The sequence below is a fragment of the Haliotis cracherodii genome, unplaced genomic scaffold (genome assembly GCF_022045235.1).
Source record: "Haliotis cracherodii isolate W230 unplaced genomic scaffold, xgHalCrac1.p SCAF_18, whole genome shotgun sequence".
NCBI classification, from domain to species: Eukaryota; Metazoa; Mollusca; class Gastropoda; order Lepetellida; family Haliotidae; genus Haliotis; species Haliotis cracherodii.
The window spans coordinates 23,609,960-23,628,644 of record NW_027266273.1 but is presented as its reverse complement, the minus strand read 5'-3'; the positions used below and the strand labels follow the sequence as shown (position 1 = coordinate 23,628,644).

Below are 18,685 nucleotides of genomic sequence, written 5' to 3'. Positions count from 1 at the left end.
CCTCAAAGCAACGAGAAAATAATCAATATCACAAAAAAAATAATCGATATTACGAGAAGAAAATCGAAATTCGAGGTTTTGATATGAACTTGAAAGAACAAGAAAAAATTCGTTATTTCGAGAAAATAATTCAATAACGAGAATATAATCGCAGTAACGAGAAAAAACACGAAGACAAGAGAAAGAACTCGAATTTGAAGAAAATAATTGAAATAACCACAATTTCGATTTTTTTTTTTTAATGCAGCCAGGGTGGCACCATCAGGCTTTCGTACGCTACAGCCCTATAAAAGGTGTCTCCGCGGGGTCACAGCATTACAGATTCAACATGAAGGCTATCTTTTTCCTCGCTCTGGCGTCCCTCTTTGTCCTTGGTGCCGTTGGTGAGTCCGTGTCTCCTTCTATTTACACAACAATAAGATATTTATGTATTTATTGAAATCTTCGACCCAAGTTGATTTTCTTAGGACATTGTCTCTTTAAATTTAAATAACATCCGTTTTCAATTATTTGAGCCATTGTTTTATATCGTTCATCATCCGAAAAGAAAGTGTAGTCCATTTGCACGTTTTAATACCAAAGTTTTCTGTAAATAATCAAGCATGATGTATTCAGTTGAAAAAGAGGAGACCTTATCCCAACTTGTCCTTTGCTTACCAGGATTGTTGAGCATGCTCCAGAACAGTCAAAGTTGAATTATTTGTCTTTGAAAGCATGCGAACAAGGGATCTTATGGTTTACGAACGAATGTTTCCGTATGCTTTAGTTTGTTGCATATTGAAATAGAAAACATTATCGGCCACAACAGGTACAGTTGACTGAGCTGGGACAGGTGGAGTTTTGATCAGTTGTGTGCCTCCTTACGTTGGTGTTATATGAGCATTCTACATGACTGTTATCGGTTTCAGAAGCCCAGACTGGGTGTGGCCCCATCACAGTGTGTGTCGAGGACAGGATCTGCTCTCTTGAGTGTCCCGGATGTAATGGCACACCACACTGCGCACACACCGGCTTCCTCGGCCATTGCGAGTGTAACAGCAGCTAGGGCCTCTAGCCTGGGTAGGTGTCCGACTGACTTCTCAGATAAAACACCCCCTACACCTGTCTCAGACAAAACACCCCCTACACCTGTCTCAGACAAAACACCCCCTACACCTGTCTCAGACAAAACACCCTCTACACCTGTCTCAGACAAAACACTCTCTACACCTGTCTCAGACAAAACACCCCCTACACCTGTCTCAGACAAAACACCCCCTACACCTGTCTCAGACAAAACACTCGACACAGGTGTGTCAGACAAAACACTTCCTACAGCTGTCTCAGACAAAACACTCTCTACAGCTGTCTCAGACAAAACATTATGTGTATCGTCACACCATCAGACTAGAACTGTGTCTTCACACCATCAGACTAGAACTATGTATCGTCATACCATCAGGCTATAACAATGTATCGTCACACCATCAGGCTAGAAGTATGTATCGTCACACCATCAGACTGGAACTATGTATCGTCACACCATCAGACTAGAACTATGTATCGTCACACCATCAGACTAGAACTATGTATCGTCACACCATCAGACTAGAACTATGTATTGTCATACCATCAGACTAGAACGTTGTATCATCAGGCAAGAGTTGTGTATCGTCAAGTTATCGCGCTTAAGTTGTCATAAACTGTTCTCTATTTTCAGGTACGTTTTCTCTGATGGTGCCGGCAGACAAAGTGAATATTTGATGTACGAAAATGTACACAGAATAAATCCATGTCTCTGATGTAAATATGTGTAGTGTTGCTTCTGTGACAATTTTCATCAGGGCGACAAGTTCAGTGCACCTAGGGTCTTAATGGTTAATAGTGCCCGTGCATCAAGTGTCGATGGGTTACACATGCAGTAAATCACGTACAGATGGGTGACACGTGCAGTGCACCAAGTACAACTGTGTTACACGTGCAGTGCACCAATTGTAGGTTGGTTACACGTGCAGTGCATCAAGTATAGATGGGTGACACTTGCAGTGCACTGCGAATAGTTGGGTTTCCCTTGTAGTGCACCAAGTTCAGATGGGTTTCATGCGCAGTGCACTTAGTTCAGATAATTTACACGTGCAGTACATCAGGTACAGATGGATTTCAGGTGCAGTACATCAAGAACAGATGGGTTTCACGTGCAGTGCAGTGAGTGTAGGTAGCTTTCACTTGAAGTACACCAAGTCGATTGGTTTTCATGTGCAGTGCACCAAGTTCAGAAGGGTTACACGTACAGTGCACCAAGTACAGATGAGTTACACGTGCATTGCATCAAGTACAGATTTGTTACACGTGCAGTGCACTAATTGTAGACAGGTTACACGTGCAGTGCACAAAGTACAAATGAGTAGCACGTGCAGTGCATCAAGTACACATGGGTTACACTGCAATGCACTGATTGTAGATGGGTTGCACGTGCACGTGCATCAAATACAGATGGTTACACGTGCACGTACATCAAGTACAAATAAGTCACACGTGCAGTGCACTGAGTGTAGGTGGGTAACACGTGCACGTACATCAAGTACAGATGGGTAACACGTGGACGTACATCAAGTAAAGATGGGTTACGTGTGCAGTGCACTGAGTGTAGATGGGTTACATGTGCACGTGCATCAAGTACAGATTTGTTACACGGACAGTGCACTGAATGTAGGTGGGTTACACATGTAGTGCACCATGTGTAGTCTCAATATCTGCAGAAAATTGCAAAACAGTGATGAAAATAATATGAATGAATCCCTGAAAATCAATTTGACACCAGGTTTTCGCGAAAAGGGTTAGCGTGTCCAGTTGTACCGGTAGCACCCGCCACTCAAGTATTTTTTGTCTGTTGGCTCGTGCCGCACTCAGCAATACTCCAGCCACACGACGGCGGCCTGTAAACAACTGAATCTCAACCAGACAATCCAGTGCATGTCGGAGAACGCCGCCGCGCTCCCAATCAAGTCACCGAGTCCGAACACCCGGGTACCGTTGTTCAAAACATCCTTAGCGCTACGACTGTCGTAATTCTATGTTAAAGTACAGGAGCTACGATCACCTAAGCGCTGAGATTGCTTTGTACAAGGACACCCCGGTAAACTGAATAAGCGCCGAGAGTAAGCGCTACATATCATGGCGATCTGTACATGATTGTGTCTGGGACAGTCAGTCGTGTGGGATATTAACATCTGCAAAAAGAAAAGAACGAAATATTTCAATCCTCGAAAACATTGATGTTGTAATTTGTAGAAAGTCGATTTGGATTTAAAACAAATAATTCATCTTTGTGTGGCCTTTAATCGTTAAATGCTAATCTCTTCCATCGAGAGATCATGTCGGTGAATGTTACCTTCAAAGAAGTTTTCCTAAGATACTACAGTTAAAAATTGTAGAGTACGCAATTTAGACTTATGTGTTAATTGGACGACCTGGGATAGGCTGACATTCTGAGATACCACGCTGCAACCATATAAAGGTGTCTCCGTGGGATCTGCACAGCACTGCATATTTCGACATGAAGGCTATCTTTTTCCTCGCTCTGGCGTCCTTCTTTGTCCTTGGTGCCGTTGGTGAGTCCGTGTCTCCTTCTATTTAGACAATAAGAGAATTATGTATCTATGCTCGTTTAATGTATTTTCTGCACAGTTGCTGTATACATTGTTGATATGTACTGATACAATGTATAACAATGACGAATACCTTATTCTATAGTACTTATGGGATGGCTACAGACAGCGAACTTGTAACAACGGTATTTGAAAGGCTAATCCATCATACAAGATGTTATAAGGGTCTTTTTACGATTTGAATTATTGAAATAATGAGCAAATGTTTGGAATCAGAAGTTGTTATGAAGTGAAAGGAAATAGGTTTTAACGTCGCTGCTGTAGTAGGGGCCTGAAGTTAGCAGTGGGTTCGTTATTCGTTATTCGTTTTTCGAATAACGAAAAACAAGCCAGCACCGGGTTCGTTATTCAAAGGCTGTATATTAAACTACAGTAATGTGGTCAAATACACTGAAACTCATTTAATATATGACAGCAGGTTCGTCTTACATCATCATCCAAAAGCTGTTTAGTTATTCAGTACTTTTGAATAACGAAAAACAAACCAGTACCGGGTTCGTTATTCAGACTTGGTATAACAAATATAACATACCGTATTTCCAGTGGGTTCGTTATTCGTTATTCGTTATTCGTTTTTCGAATAACGAAAAACAAACCAGCACCGGGTTCGTTATTTAAAGGCAGTAAATTAAACAACTACAGTAATGTGGTCAAATACACTGAAACTCATTTAATATATGACAGCAGATTCGTCTTGCATCGTCCAAAAGCTGTTAAGCTTTTCAGTACTTTTGAATAACGAAAAATTAAACTGCAGCATTTTAGTTTTCAGTTCATATCCAACAAATTGACGAATGTGAGGTAGTCTAATTTCTGTTCAAGCAGTTTTTAGTTACTGAGGGCTGTCCACCAACTGGAATCTAAACAGCACCACTCATCTTTTGTCAAAAACACTATTCAGTCGGATTCTTTCCGGCAGTTTATGGATGAATAATAACGAACTAAAAGGGGATAGATCAAACTGTATTCAATTTATTTGTAGGAAAGGGTTATAATACCACTTACACTCTTGTATGATAATTTTCATTACAGTTAAATGTAGTGAGTTACCCAGACAGTATTTTCTATAAAATGTCGTTCGTAAGATTGCAGTTATGTTCATTCTATAGTTAAATTTGTTATAAAGTTATATACGTCACAATGCAAAACTGATCTATCTGACTGCTATAATACTTAATAGCAATGTATCTAAACAGACAATGTACAGTTATGTTTACTGAAGTCTTGAACTCTACTGAACTATAATCTAAGTTTACTGCACTATGCAAGTAATTGTCTAGAATTGTGCAAACAAACGTGAGGTTAACGTGTCACCTATATGATGCATACAATCATGGGATCCATTCCAGGTTGTAGTCAACGATCAAAGTTACAAACCCAAACAAATCTAATGTCATAGTATCAGACATTCGGAGAGTAGTAAGACATCTTACTGCAGTTGTGTGGTATGTCATCACCATTTACTGACCAGTCATGTAATAATGAAAACATAGATACATTGTAAGACTCTGTTCTATAGTGGGTGATGACGGACACTGACCAGAAGCGGTTTTTTTCTGTGGGAACGGATATAGTTGGTGTGGTTGAAGATACAGTGGCAGGGTCTACGGACAGAGGCCACACTCATTATACAATTAAATTTTCCTATATTTGTTAATTTGACCTTAAATACAGTCAATATTTAATCAGGGCTACTTCTGCTAAGGTTTTCCCACAATTTAAGTCTTTATTGTAAATACGTTCATAAATAAATACAAAAGCAGATTCTTTATTCCATTTATTTATATATTTTCTTGGACATTAACTGAATAACGAACCCGGTACTGAATAGCTTAACAGTCGTTGGGAGATTGACCATAGACTATCTTCTATTTAATAGAATTGTTGGACATAAACTAAATAACGGACCCGGTATTTGAACAAACTACTGTAGTTGTTTAATATACAGCCTTTGAATAACGAACCCGGTGCTGGCTTGTTTTTCGTTATTCGAAAAACGAATAACGAACCCACTGGAAATACGGTATCTTATACAATGTATTTGTTATACCAAGTCTGAATGACGAACCCGGTGCTGGTTTGTTTTTCGTTATTCAAAAGTACTGAATAACTAAACAGCTTTTGAATGATGATGTAAGACGAACCTGCTGTCATATATTAAATGAGTTTCAGTGTATAAGACCACATTACCGTAGTTTAATATACAGCCTTTGAATAACGAACCCGGTGCTGGCTTGTTTTTCGTTATTCGAAAAACAAATAACGAATAACGAATAACGAACCCGCTGCTAATTTCAGGCCCCTTCTGTATTGACGTAGTGCCATGAAAAGTTACCAGAGATATATATGTTATAAGGATTATACATTTTTGTTTTTAACACTTGTATGTCATGGACACCAAGAAGAGATTGAAACGGCTCGACTAGGTTGATTTAAGAGGCTTTTAGGAATCGTTTTTTTATAGTATTTGAACATGGAAATCTTTGACCCAAGTTGATTTTCTGAAGATTTTTTCTCTTCAAATTTAAATAACATCGGCCGTTTTCAATTATTTTTGCCATTCTTTTATATCGTTTATCATCCCAGAAGAAAGTATAGTCCATTTGTACGTTTTAGTACCACTATTTCAAAGATTTCTGTAAATAATCAAATATGACGTTTTCAGTTGAAAAAGAGGAGACCTTATCCCTACTTGTCCTTTGCTTAGCAGGATTGTTGAGCATGCTCCAGAACAGTCAAAGTTGAGTTATTTGTCTTTGAAAGCATGCGAACAAGGGATCTTCTGGTTTACGAACGAATGTTTCCGTATGATTTAATTAGTTTCATATTGAAATAGAAACATCATCGGTCACAACAGGGACAGTAGGTAGACGGGGCTGGGATCCGTGGAGGTTTGATCAGTTGTGTGTCTTCTTACGTTGATGTTAAATGAGCTCCCTACCGGTTTCAGAAGCCCAGACTGGGTGTGGCATCATTACTCTGTGTGTCGAGGACAGGATCTGCTCTCTTGAATGCGCCGGATGTAGTGGCACCCCACACTGCGTCATAACAGGCTTCATCGGCCAATGCCAATGTGACAGCACCTAGGACCGCTGGGTAGCCTGGGTAGGTGTCCGACTGACTTCTCACTACAGCTGTCTCAGGCAAGACACTCACTACAACTGTCTCAGACAAAACACTCAACACAGTTGTCTCAGACAAAACACTCTACACAGCTGTCTCAGACAAAACACTCCACACAGCTGTCTCAGACAAAACACTCACTACAGCTGCCTCAGGTGAGGTGAAATGGGGTTTAACGTGGCGTCCAAGATTATTGCACTTATATAGCGACGTGCATGCACGCGTGTGTGTGTGTGGCTGCTTGTACAAGTCCGGACTGATGCCGATTTATAGTGCTAGCACACTGAGATACCATGCCGCAGTTTAACATGAATACGGCTGTCTCAGGCAAAACACTCACAACATCTGCCTCAGACAAAAAACTCCACACAGCTATCTCAAAGAAAACACTCAACACAGCTGTGTCAGACAAATCATTCACAACAGCTGTCTCAGACAAAACACTCACAACAGCTGTCTCAGACAAAACACTCCACACAGCTGTCTCAAAGAAAACACTCAACACAGCTGTCTCAGACAAAACACTCCACACAGTTGTCTCAGACAAAACACTCCCAACAGCTGTCTCAGACAAAACACTCACAACAGCTGTCTCAGACAAAACACTCCACACAGCTGTCTCAGACAAAACACTCACAACAGTTGTCTCAGACAAAACACTCACAACAGCTGTCTCAGACAAAACACCCACAACAGCTGTCTCAGACAAAACACTCACAACAGCTGTCTCAGACAAAACACTCTACATAGTTGTCTCAGACAAAACACTCACAACAGCTGTCTCAGACAAAACACTCTACACAGTTGTCTCAGACAAAACACTCACAACAGCTGTCGCAAAGAAAACACTCACAACAGCTGTCGCAAAGAAACAACTCCAAACACTTGTCTCAGACAAAACACTCCCAACAGCTGTCTCAGACAAAACACCCACAACAGCTGTCTCAGACAAAACACTCACAACAGCTGTCTCAGACAAAACACTCTACATAGTTGTCTCAGACAAAACACTCCACACAGCTGTCTCAAAGAAAACACTCACAACAGCTTTCGCAAAGAAACAACTCCGAACACTTGTCTCAGACAAAACACTCCCAACAGCTGTCTCAGACAAAACACCCACAACAACTGTCTCAGACAAAACACTCCACACAGTTGTCTCAGACAAAACACTCCACACAGCTGTCTCAGACAAAACACTCACAACAGCTGTCTCAGACAAAACACTCAACACAGCTGTCTCAAAGAAAACACTCCATAGAGTTGTCTCAGACAAAACACTCACAACAGCTGTCTCAGACAAAATACTCACACGGTGGTCACAGACAAAACACTCACGTTGTACAGTCAAACCATCAAGTTAGAACTGTGTATCGTCATACCATCAGACTAGAACTATGTATCGTCACACCATCAGGCTGGAACTATGTATCGTCATACCATCAGACTAGAACTATGTATTGTCATACCATCAGACTAGAACTATGTATTGTCACATCATCAGACTAGAACTATGTATCGTCACACCATCAGGCTAGAACTATGTATCGTCACACCATCAGACTAGAACTATGTATCGTCATTCCATCAGACTAGAACTATGTATCGTCACACCATCAGGCTGGAACTATGTATCGTCACACCATCAAACTAGAACTATGTATCGTCACACCATCAGGTTAGAACTATGTATCGTCACACCATCAGACTAGAACTATGTATTGTCACATCATCAGACTAGAACTATGTATCGTCATTCCATCAGGCTAGAACTATGTATCGTCACACCATCAGGCTGGAACTATGTATCGTCACACCATCAAACTAGAACTATGTATCGTCACACCATCAGGTTAGAACTATGTATCGTCACACCATCAGACTAGAACTATGTATTGTCACATCATCAGACTAGAACTATGTATCGTCATTCCATCAGACTAGAACTATGTATCGTCACACCATCAAACTAGATCTATGTATTGTCACACCATCAGGCTAGAACTATGTATCGTCACACCATCAGACTAGAACTATGTATCGTCATTCCATCAGACTTGAACTATGTATCGTCACACCATCAGGCTAGAACTATGTATCGTCATACCATCAAACTAGAACTATGTATCGTCAAACCATCAGGTTAGAACTATGTATCGTCACACCAGCAGACTAGAGCTATGTATTGTCACATCATCAGACTAGAACTATGTATCGTCACACCATCAGGCTGGAACTATGTATCGTCACACCATCAAACTAGAACTATGTATCGTCACACCATCAGGTTAGAAATATGTATCGTCACACCATCAGACTAGAACTATGTATTGTCACACCATCAGACTAGAACTATGTATCGTCATTCCATCAGACTAGAACTATGTATCGTCACACCATCAGACTAGAACTATGTATCGTCACACCATCAGATAAGAACTATGTATCGTTACACCATCAGACTAGAACTATGTATCGTCACACCATCAGGCTGGAACTATGTATCATCACACCATCAGATTAGAACTATGTATCGTCACACCATCAGACTAGAACTATGTATTGTCACACCATCAAGCTAGAACTATGTATCGTCACACCATCAGACTAGAACTATGTATCGTCACACCATCAGGTTAGAACTATGTATCGTCACACCATCAGACTAGAACTATGTATCGTCACACCATCAGACTAGAACTATGTATCGTTACACCATCAGATTAGAACTATGTATCGTCACACCATCAGGTTAGAACTATGTATCGTCATACCATCAGACTAGAACTATGTATTGTCATACCATCAGACTAGAACTATGTATCGTCTCACCATCAGACTAGAACTATGTATCGTCACACCATCAGGTTAGAACTATGTATCGTCACACCATCAGATTGGAACTATGTATCGTCACACCATCAGACTAGAACTATGTATCGTCACACCATCAGACTAGAACTATGTATCGTCATACCATCAGACTAGAACTATGTATCGTCACATCATCAGGCTGGAACTATGTATCGTCATACCATCAGACTAGAACTTTGTATTGTCATACCATCAGACTAGAACTATGTATCGTCACACCATCAGACTAGAACTATGTATCGTCACACCATCAGGCTAGAACTATGTATCGTCACACCATCAGACTAGAACTATGTATTGTCACACCATCAGACTAGAACTATGTATTGTCATACCATCAGACTAGAACGTTGTACAATCAGGCAAGAGTTGTGTATCGTCAAGCTATCGCGCTTGAGTTGTCATAAACTGTTCTCTATTTTCAGGTACGTTTTCTCTGATGGTGCCGGCAGACAAAGTGAATATTTGATGTACGAATGTACACAGAATAAATCCATGTCTCTGATGTAAATATGTGTAGTGTTGCCTCTGTGACAATTTTCATCAGGGCGACACGTTCAGTGTACCTAGTGTCTTAATGGTTAACAGTGCACGTGCATCAAGTGTCGATTGGTTACTCATGCAGTAAATCACGTACAGATGGGTGACACGTGCAGTGCACCAAGCACAAATGTGTTACACGTGCAGTGCACCAGTTGTAGGTTGGTTACACGTGCAGTAAATCACGTACAGATGGATGACACGTGCAGTGCACTGCGAATAGTTGGGTTTCCCTTGTAGTGCACCAAGTTCAGATGGGTTTCATGTGCAGTGCATTTAGTTCAGATGAGTTACACGTGCAGTACATCAGGTACAGACGGGTTTCAGGTGCAGTACATCAAATACAGATGGGTTACACGTGCAGTGCAGTGAGTGTAGGTAGCTTACACTTGAAGTACACCAAGTCGATTGGGTTTCATGTGCAGTGCACCAAGTTCAGATGGGTTACATGTACAGTGCACCAAGTACAGATGAGTTACACGTGCATTGCATCAAGTACAGATTTGTTACACGTGCAGTGCACTAATTATAGATGGGTTACACGTGCAGTGAACAAAGTACAAATGAGTAACACGTGCAGTGCATCAAATACAGATGGGTTACATGTGCATTGCACTGAGTGTAGATGGGTTACACGTGCACGTGCATCAAGTACAGATGGGTTACACGGACAGTGCACTGAATGTAGGTGGGTTACACACGTAGTGCACCATGTGTAGTCTCAATATCTGCCGAAAAATGCAAAATAGTGATGAATATAATATGAATGAATCCCTGAAAATCAATTTGACACCAGGTGTTCGCAAAAAGGGTTAGCGTGTCCAGTTGTACCGGTAGCACCCGCCACTCAAGTATTTTTTGTCTGTTGGCTCGTGCCGCACTCAGCCATACTCCAGCCACACGACGGCGGCCTGTAAACAACTGAATCTCAACCAGACAATCCAGTGCATGTCGGAGAACGCCGCCACGCTCCCAATCAAGTCACCGAGTCCGAACACCCGGGTACCGTTGTTCAAAACATCCTTAGCGCTACGACTGTCGTAATTCTATGTTAAGGTACAGGAGCTACGATCACCTAAGCGCTGAGATTGCTTTGTACAACGGCACCCCGGTAAACTGAATAAGCGCCGAGAGTAAGCGCTACATATCATGGCGATCTGTACATGATTGTGTCTGGGACAGTCAGTCGTGTGGGATATTAGCATCTGCAAAAAGAAAAGAACGAAATATTTCAATCCTCGAAAACATTGATGTTGTAATTTGTAGAAAGTCGATTTGGATTTAAAACAAATAATTCATCTTTGTGTGGCCTTTAATCGTTAAATGCTAATCTCTTCCATCGAGAGATCATGTCGGTGAATGTTACCTTCAAAGAAGTTTTCCTAAGATACTACAGTTAAAAATTGTAGAGTACGCAATTTAGACTTATGTGTTAATTGGACGACCTGGGATAGGCTGACATTCTGAGATACCACGCTGCAACCATATAAAGGTGTCTCCGTGGGATCTGCACAGCACTGCAGATTTCGACATGAAGGCTATCTTTTTCCTCGCTCTGGCGTCCCTCTTTGTCCTTGGTGCCGTTGGTGAGTCCGTGTCTCCTTCTATTTAGACAATAAGAGAATTATGTATCTATGCTCGTTTAATGTATTTTCTGCACAGTTGTTGTATACATTGTTCATATGTACTGATACAATGTATAACAATGACGAATACCTTATTCTGTAGTACTTATGGGATGGCTACAGACAGCAAACTTGTAACAACGGTATTTGAAAGGCTAATCCATCATACAAGATGTTATAAGGGTCTTTTTACGATTTGAATTATTGAAATAATGAGCAAATGTTTGGAATCAGAAGTTGTTATGAAGTGAAAGGAAATAGGTTTTAACGTCGCTGCTGTAGTAGGGGCCTGAAGTTAGCAGTGGGTTCGTTATTCGTTATTCGTTTTTCGAATAACGAAAAACAAGCCAGCACCGGGTTCGTTATGCAAAGGCTGTATATTAAACTACGGTAATGTGGTCAAATACACTGAAACTCATTTAATATATGACATCAGGTTCGTCTTACATCATCATCCAAAAGCTGTTTAGTTATTCAGTACTTTTGAATAACGAAAAACAAACCAGTACCGGGTTCGTTATTCAGACTTGGTATAACAAATATAAGATACCGTATTTCCAGTGGGTTCGTTATTCGTTATTCGTTATTCGTTTTTCGAATAACGAAAAACAAACCAGCACCGGGTTCGTTTTTTAAAGGCAGTAAATTAAACAACTACAGTAATGTGGTCAAATACACTGAAACTCATTTAATATATGACAGCAGATTCGTCTTGCATCGTCCAAAAGCTGTTAAGCTTTTCAGTACTTTTGAATAACGAAAAATTAAACTGCAGCATTTTAGTTTTCAGTTCATATCCAACAAATTGACGAATGTGAGGTAGTCTAATTTCTGTTCAAGCAGTTTTTAGTTACTGAGGGCTGTCCACCAACTGGAATCTAAACAGCACCACTCATCTTTTGTCAAAAACACTATTCAGTCGGATTCTTTCCGGCAGTTTATGGATGAATAATAACGAACTAAAAGGGGATAGATCAAACTGTATTCAATTTATTTGTAGGAAAGGGTTATAATACCACTTACACTCTTGTATGATAATTTTCATTACAGTTAAATGTAGTGAGTTACCCAGACAGTATTTTCTATAAAATGTCGTTCGTAAGATTGCAGTTATGTTCATTCTATAGTTAAATTTGTTATAAAGTTATATACGTCACAATGCAAAACTGATCTATCTGACTGCTATAATACTTAATAGCAATGTATCTAAACAGACAATGTACAGTTATGTTTACTGAAGTCTTGAACTCTACTGAACTATAATCTAAGTTTACTGCACTATGCAAGTAATTGTCTAGAACTGTGCAAACAAACGTGAGGTTAACGTGTCACCTATATGATGCATACAATCATGGGATCCATTCCAGGTTGTAGTCAACGATCAAAGTTACAAACCCAAACAAATCTAATGTCATAGTATCAGACATTCGGAGAGTAGTAAGACATCTTACTGCAGTTGTGTGATATGTCATCATCATTTACTGACCAGTCATGTAATAATGAAAACATAGATACATTGTAAGACTCTGTTCTATAGTGGGTGGTGATGGACACTGGCCAGAAGCGTTTTTTTTCTGTGGGAACGGATATAGGTGGTGTGGTTGAAGATACAGTGGCAGGGTCTACGGACAGAGGCCACACTCATTATACAATTAAATTTTCCTATATTTGTTAATTTGACCTTAAATACAGTCAATATTTAATCAGGGCTACTTCTGCTAAGGTTTTCCCACAATTTAAGTCTTTATTGTAAATACGTTCATAAATAAAAACAAAAGCAGATTCTTTATTCCATTTATTTATATATTTTCTTGGACATGAACTGAATAACGAACCCGGTGCTGGTTAGTTTTCCTTATTCAAAAGTACTGAATAGCTTAACAGTTGTTGGGAGATAGACCATAGACTATCTTCTATTTAATAGAATTGTTGGACATAAACTAAATAACGGACCCGGTATTTGAACACACTACTGTAGTTGTTTAATATACAGCCTTTGAATAACGAACCCGGTGCTGGCTTGTTTTTCGTTATTCGAAAAACTAATAACGAACCCACTGGAAATACGGTATCTTATACAATGTATTTGTTATACCAAGTCTGAATAACGAACCCGGTGCTGGTTTGTTTTTCGTTATTCAAAAGTACTGAATAACTAAACAGCTTTTGGATGATGATGTAAGACGAACCTGCTGTCATATATTAAATGAGTTTCAGTGTATTAGACAACATTACCGTAGTTTAATATACAGCCTTTGCATAACGAACCCGGTGCTGGCTTGTTTTTCGTTATTCGAAAAACGAATAACGAATAACGAATAACGAACCCGCTGCTAACTTCAGGCCCCTCCTGCATTGACGTAGTGCCATGAAAAGTTACCAGAGATATATATGTTATAAGGATTATACATTTTTGTATTTAACACTTGCATGTCATGGACACCAAGAAGAGACTGAAACGGCTCGACTAGGTTGATTAAAGAGGCTTTTAGGAATCGTTTTTTATAGTATTTGAACATGGAAATCTTTGACCCAAGTTGATTTTCTGAAGATTTTTTCTCTTCAAATTTAAATAACATCGGCCGTTTTCAATTATTTTTGCCATTCTTTTACATCGTTTATCATCCCAGAAGAAAGTATAGTCCATTTGTACGTTTGAGTACCACTATTTCAAAGATTTCTGTAAATAATCAAGTATGACGTTTTCAGTTGAAAAAGAGGAGACCTTATTACCTACTTGTCCTTTGCTTAGCAGGATTGTTGAGCATGCTCTAGAACAGTCAAAGTTGAGTTATTTGTCTTTGAAAGCATGCGAACAAGGGATCTTCTGGTTTACGAACGAATGTTTCCGTATGATTTAATTAGTTTCATATTGAAATAGAAACATTATCTGTCACAACAGGGACAGTAGGTAGACGGGGCTGGGATCCGTGGAGGTTTGATCAGTTGTGTGCCTTCTTACGTTGATGTTAAATGAGATCCCTACCGGTTTCAGAAGCCCAGACTGGGTGTGGCATCATTACTCTGTGTGTCGAGGACAGGATCTGCTCTCTTGAATGCGCCGGATGTAGTGGCACCCCACGCTGCGTCCACACAGGCCTCGTCGGCCAATGCCAATGTGACAGCACCTAGGACCGCTGGGTAGCCTGGGTAGGTGTCCGACTGACTTCTCACTACAGCTGTCTCAGGCAAGACACTCACTACCACTGTCTCAGACAAAACACTCCACACAGCTGTCTCAGACAAAACACTCACAACAGCTGTCTCAGACAAAACACTCAACACAGCTGTCTCAGACAAAACACTCCACACAGCTGTCTCAGACAAAACACTCACTACAGCTGCCTCAGGTGAGGTGAAATGGGGTTTAACGTGGCGTCCAAGATTATTGCACTTTTATAGCGACGTGCATGCACGCGTGTGTGTGTGTGTGGCTGCTTGTACTAGTCCAGACTGATGCCGATTTATAGTGCTAGCACACTGAGATACCATGCCGCAGTTTAACATGAATACGGCTGTCTCAGGCAAAACACTCACAACAGCTGTCTCAGACAAAACACTCAACACAGCTGTCTCAGACAAAACACTCCACACAGTTGTCTCAGACAAAACACTCAACACAGCTGTCTCAAAGAAACAACTCCACACACTTTTCTCAGACAAAACACTCCCAACAGCTGTCTCAGACAAAACACTCCCAACAGCTGTCTCAAACAAAACATTCAACACAGCTGTCTCAGACAAAACACTCAACACAGCTGTCTCAAAGACAACGTTAACAACAGCTGTCTCAAACAAAACACTGACAACAGCTGTCTAAAAAAAAACACTCCACACAGTTGTCTCAGACAAAACACTCACAACAGCTGTCTCAGACAAAACACTCACAACAGTTGTCTCAGACAAAACACTCAACACAGCTGTCTCAAAGAAAACACCCACAACAGTTGTCTCAGACAAAAAACTCCACACAGCTATCTCAAAGAAAACACTCAACACAGCTGTCTCAGACAAATCACTCACAACAGCTGTCTCAGGCAAAACACTCACAACAGCTGTCTCAGACAAAACACTCATGACGGCTGTTGTGAGTGAAAACACTCCACACAGCTGTCTCAGACAAAACACTCAACACAGCTGTCTCAAAGAAAACACTCAACACAGCTGTCTCAGACAAATCACTCACAACAGCAGTCTCAGACAAAACACTCAACACAGCTGTCTCAGACAAAACACTCACAACAGCTGTCTCAGACAAAACACTCACAACAGCTGTCTCAGACAAAACACTCACAATAGCTGTCTCAGACAAAACACTCAAGACGGCTGTTGTGAGTGAAAACACTCCACACAGCTGTCTCAAAGAAACAACTCCACACACTTTTCTCAGACAAAACACTCCCAAAAGCTGTCTCAGACAAAACACTCACAACAGCTGTCTCAAACAAAACATTCAACACAGCTGTCTCAGACAAAACACTCCACACAGCTGTCTCAAAGACAACGTTAACAACAGCTGTCTGAAACAAAACACTGACAACAGCTGTCTAAAAAAAAACACTCCACACAGTTGTCTCAGACAAAACACTCACAACAGCTGTCTCAAACAAAACACTCACAACAGCTGTCTCAGACAAAACACTCCACACAGTTGTCTCAGACAAAACACTCCACACAGTTGTCTCAGACAAAACACTCACAACAGCTGTCTCAAAAAAAACACCCACAACAGCTGTCTCAAAAAAAACACTCCACACAGTTGTCGCAGACAAAACACTCACAACAGCTGTCTCAGACAAAACACTCACAACAGCTGTCTCAGACAAAACACCCAACACAGTTGTCTCAGACAAAACACTCCACACAGTTGTCTAAGACAAAAAACTCCACACAGCTATCTCAAAGAAAACACTCAACACAGCTGTCTCAAACAAAACACTCACAACAGCTGTCTCAGACAAAACACTCACAACAGCTGTCTCAGACAAAACACCCAACACAGCTGTCTCAAACAAAACACTCACAACAGCTGTCTCAGACAAAACACTCAACACAGCTGTCTCAGACAAAACACTCAACACAGCTGTCTCAGACAAAACACTCACAACAGCTGTCTCAGACAAAATACTCCCACGGTGGTCACAGACAAAACACTCTCGTTGTACAGTCAAACCATCAGACTAGAACTATGTATCGTCACACCATCAGACTAGAACTATGCATCGACATACCATAAGACTAGAACTATGTATCGTCACACCATCAGACTAGAACTATGTATCGTCACACCATCAGACTAGAACTATGTATCGTCACACCATCAGACTAGAACTATGTATCGTCACACCATCAGGCTGGAACTATGTATTGTCACACCATCAGACTAGAACTATGTATCGTCACACCATCAGACTAGAACTATGTATCGTCACACCATCAGACTAGAACTATGTATCGTCACACCATCAGACTAGAACTATGTATCGTCACACCATCAGGCTAGAACTATGTATCGTCACACCATCAGACTAGAACTATGTATTGTCACACCATCAGATTAGAACTATGTATCGTCACACCATCAGGCTAGAACTATGTATTGTCATACCATCAGACTAGAACTATGTATTGTCATACCATCAGACTAGGACTTTGTATCGTAGCACCATCAGGCTAGAACTATGTATCGTCATACCATCAGACTAGAACTATGTATCGTTACACCATCAGGCTAGAACTATGTATCGTCACACCATCAGACTAGAACTTTGTATCGTAACACCATCAGGCTAGAACTATGTATCGTCACACCATCAGACTAGAACTATGTATCGTTACACCATCAGACTAGAACTATGTATCGTCACACCATCAGAGAAGAACTATGTATCGTCATACCATCAGATTAGAACTATGTATTGTCATACCATCGGACTAGAACGTTGTACAATCAGGCAAGAGTTGTGTATCGTCAAGCTATCGCGCTTGAGTTATCATAAACTGTTCTCTATTTTCAGGTACTTTTTCTCTGATGGTGCCGGCAGACAAAGTGAATATTTGATGTACGAATGTACACAGAATAAATCAACGTCTCTGATGTAAATATGTGTAGTTTTGCTTCTGTGACAATTTTCATCAGGGCGACACGTTCAGTGTACCTAGTGTCTTAATGGTTAAGAGTGCACGTGCATCAAGTGTCGATTGGTTACTCATGCAGTAAATCACGTACAGATGGGTGACACGTGCAGTGCACCAAGCACAAATGTGTTACACGTGCAGTGCACCAATTGTAGGTTGGTTACACGTGCAGTAAATCACGTACAGATGGATGACACGTGCAGTGCACTGCGAATAATTGGGTTTCCCTTGTAGTGCACCAAGTTCAGATGGGTTTCATGTGCAGTGCACTTAGTTCAGATGAGTTACACGTGCAGTACATCAGGTACAGATGGGTTTCAGGTGCAGTACATCAAATACAGATGGGTTACACGTGCAGTGCAGTGAGTGTAGGTAGCTTTCACTTGAAGTACACCAAGTCGATTGGGTTTCATGTGCAGTGCACCAAGTTCAGATGGGTTACATGTACAGTGCACCAAGTACAAATGAGTAACACGTGCAGTGCATCAAATACAGATGGGTTACATGTGCAGTGCACTGAGTGTAGGTGGGTTACACGTGCTCGTGCATCAAGTACAGATGGGTTACACGGACAGTGCACTGAATGTAGGTGGGTTACACACGTAGTGCACCATGTGTAGTCTCAATATCTGCCGAAAAATGCAAAATAGTGATGAATATAATATGAATGAATCCCTGAAAATCAATTTGACACCAGGTGTTCGCAAAAAGGGTTAGCGTGTCCAGTTGTACCGGTAG

The 18,685-nt window shown here is 40.8% G+C and overlaps 3 long non-coding RNA genes across 3 annotated transcripts; all 3 read left to right on the top strand.

The window, feature by feature from the left end:
- The first annotated feature begins 302 nt into the window (after positions 1-302).
- Positions 303-1,787, top strand: LOC139465923 (uncharacterized). Its single transcript, XR_011653179.1, has 3 exons — positions 303-383; positions 909-1,059; positions 1,700-1,787. It is a non-coding gene; the product is annotated as an uncharacterized lncRNA (long non-coding RNA).
- A 1,695-nt stretch (positions 1,788-3,482) lies between these two features.
- On the top strand, positions 3,483-10,155 carry LOC139465924 (uncharacterized). The gene is made up of 3 exons (XR_011653180.1): positions 3,483-3,590; positions 6,598-6,752; positions 10,070-10,155. It is a non-coding gene; the product is annotated as an uncharacterized lncRNA (long non-coding RNA).
- A 1,514-nt stretch (positions 10,156-11,669) lies between these two features.
- Positions 11,670-17,912, top strand: LOC139465925 (uncharacterized). Its single transcript, XR_011653181.1, has 3 exons — positions 11,670-11,770; positions 14,805-14,959; positions 17,827-17,912. It is a non-coding gene; the product is annotated as an uncharacterized lncRNA (long non-coding RNA).
- The last annotated feature ends 773 nt before the right edge of the window (positions 17,913-18,685 follow it).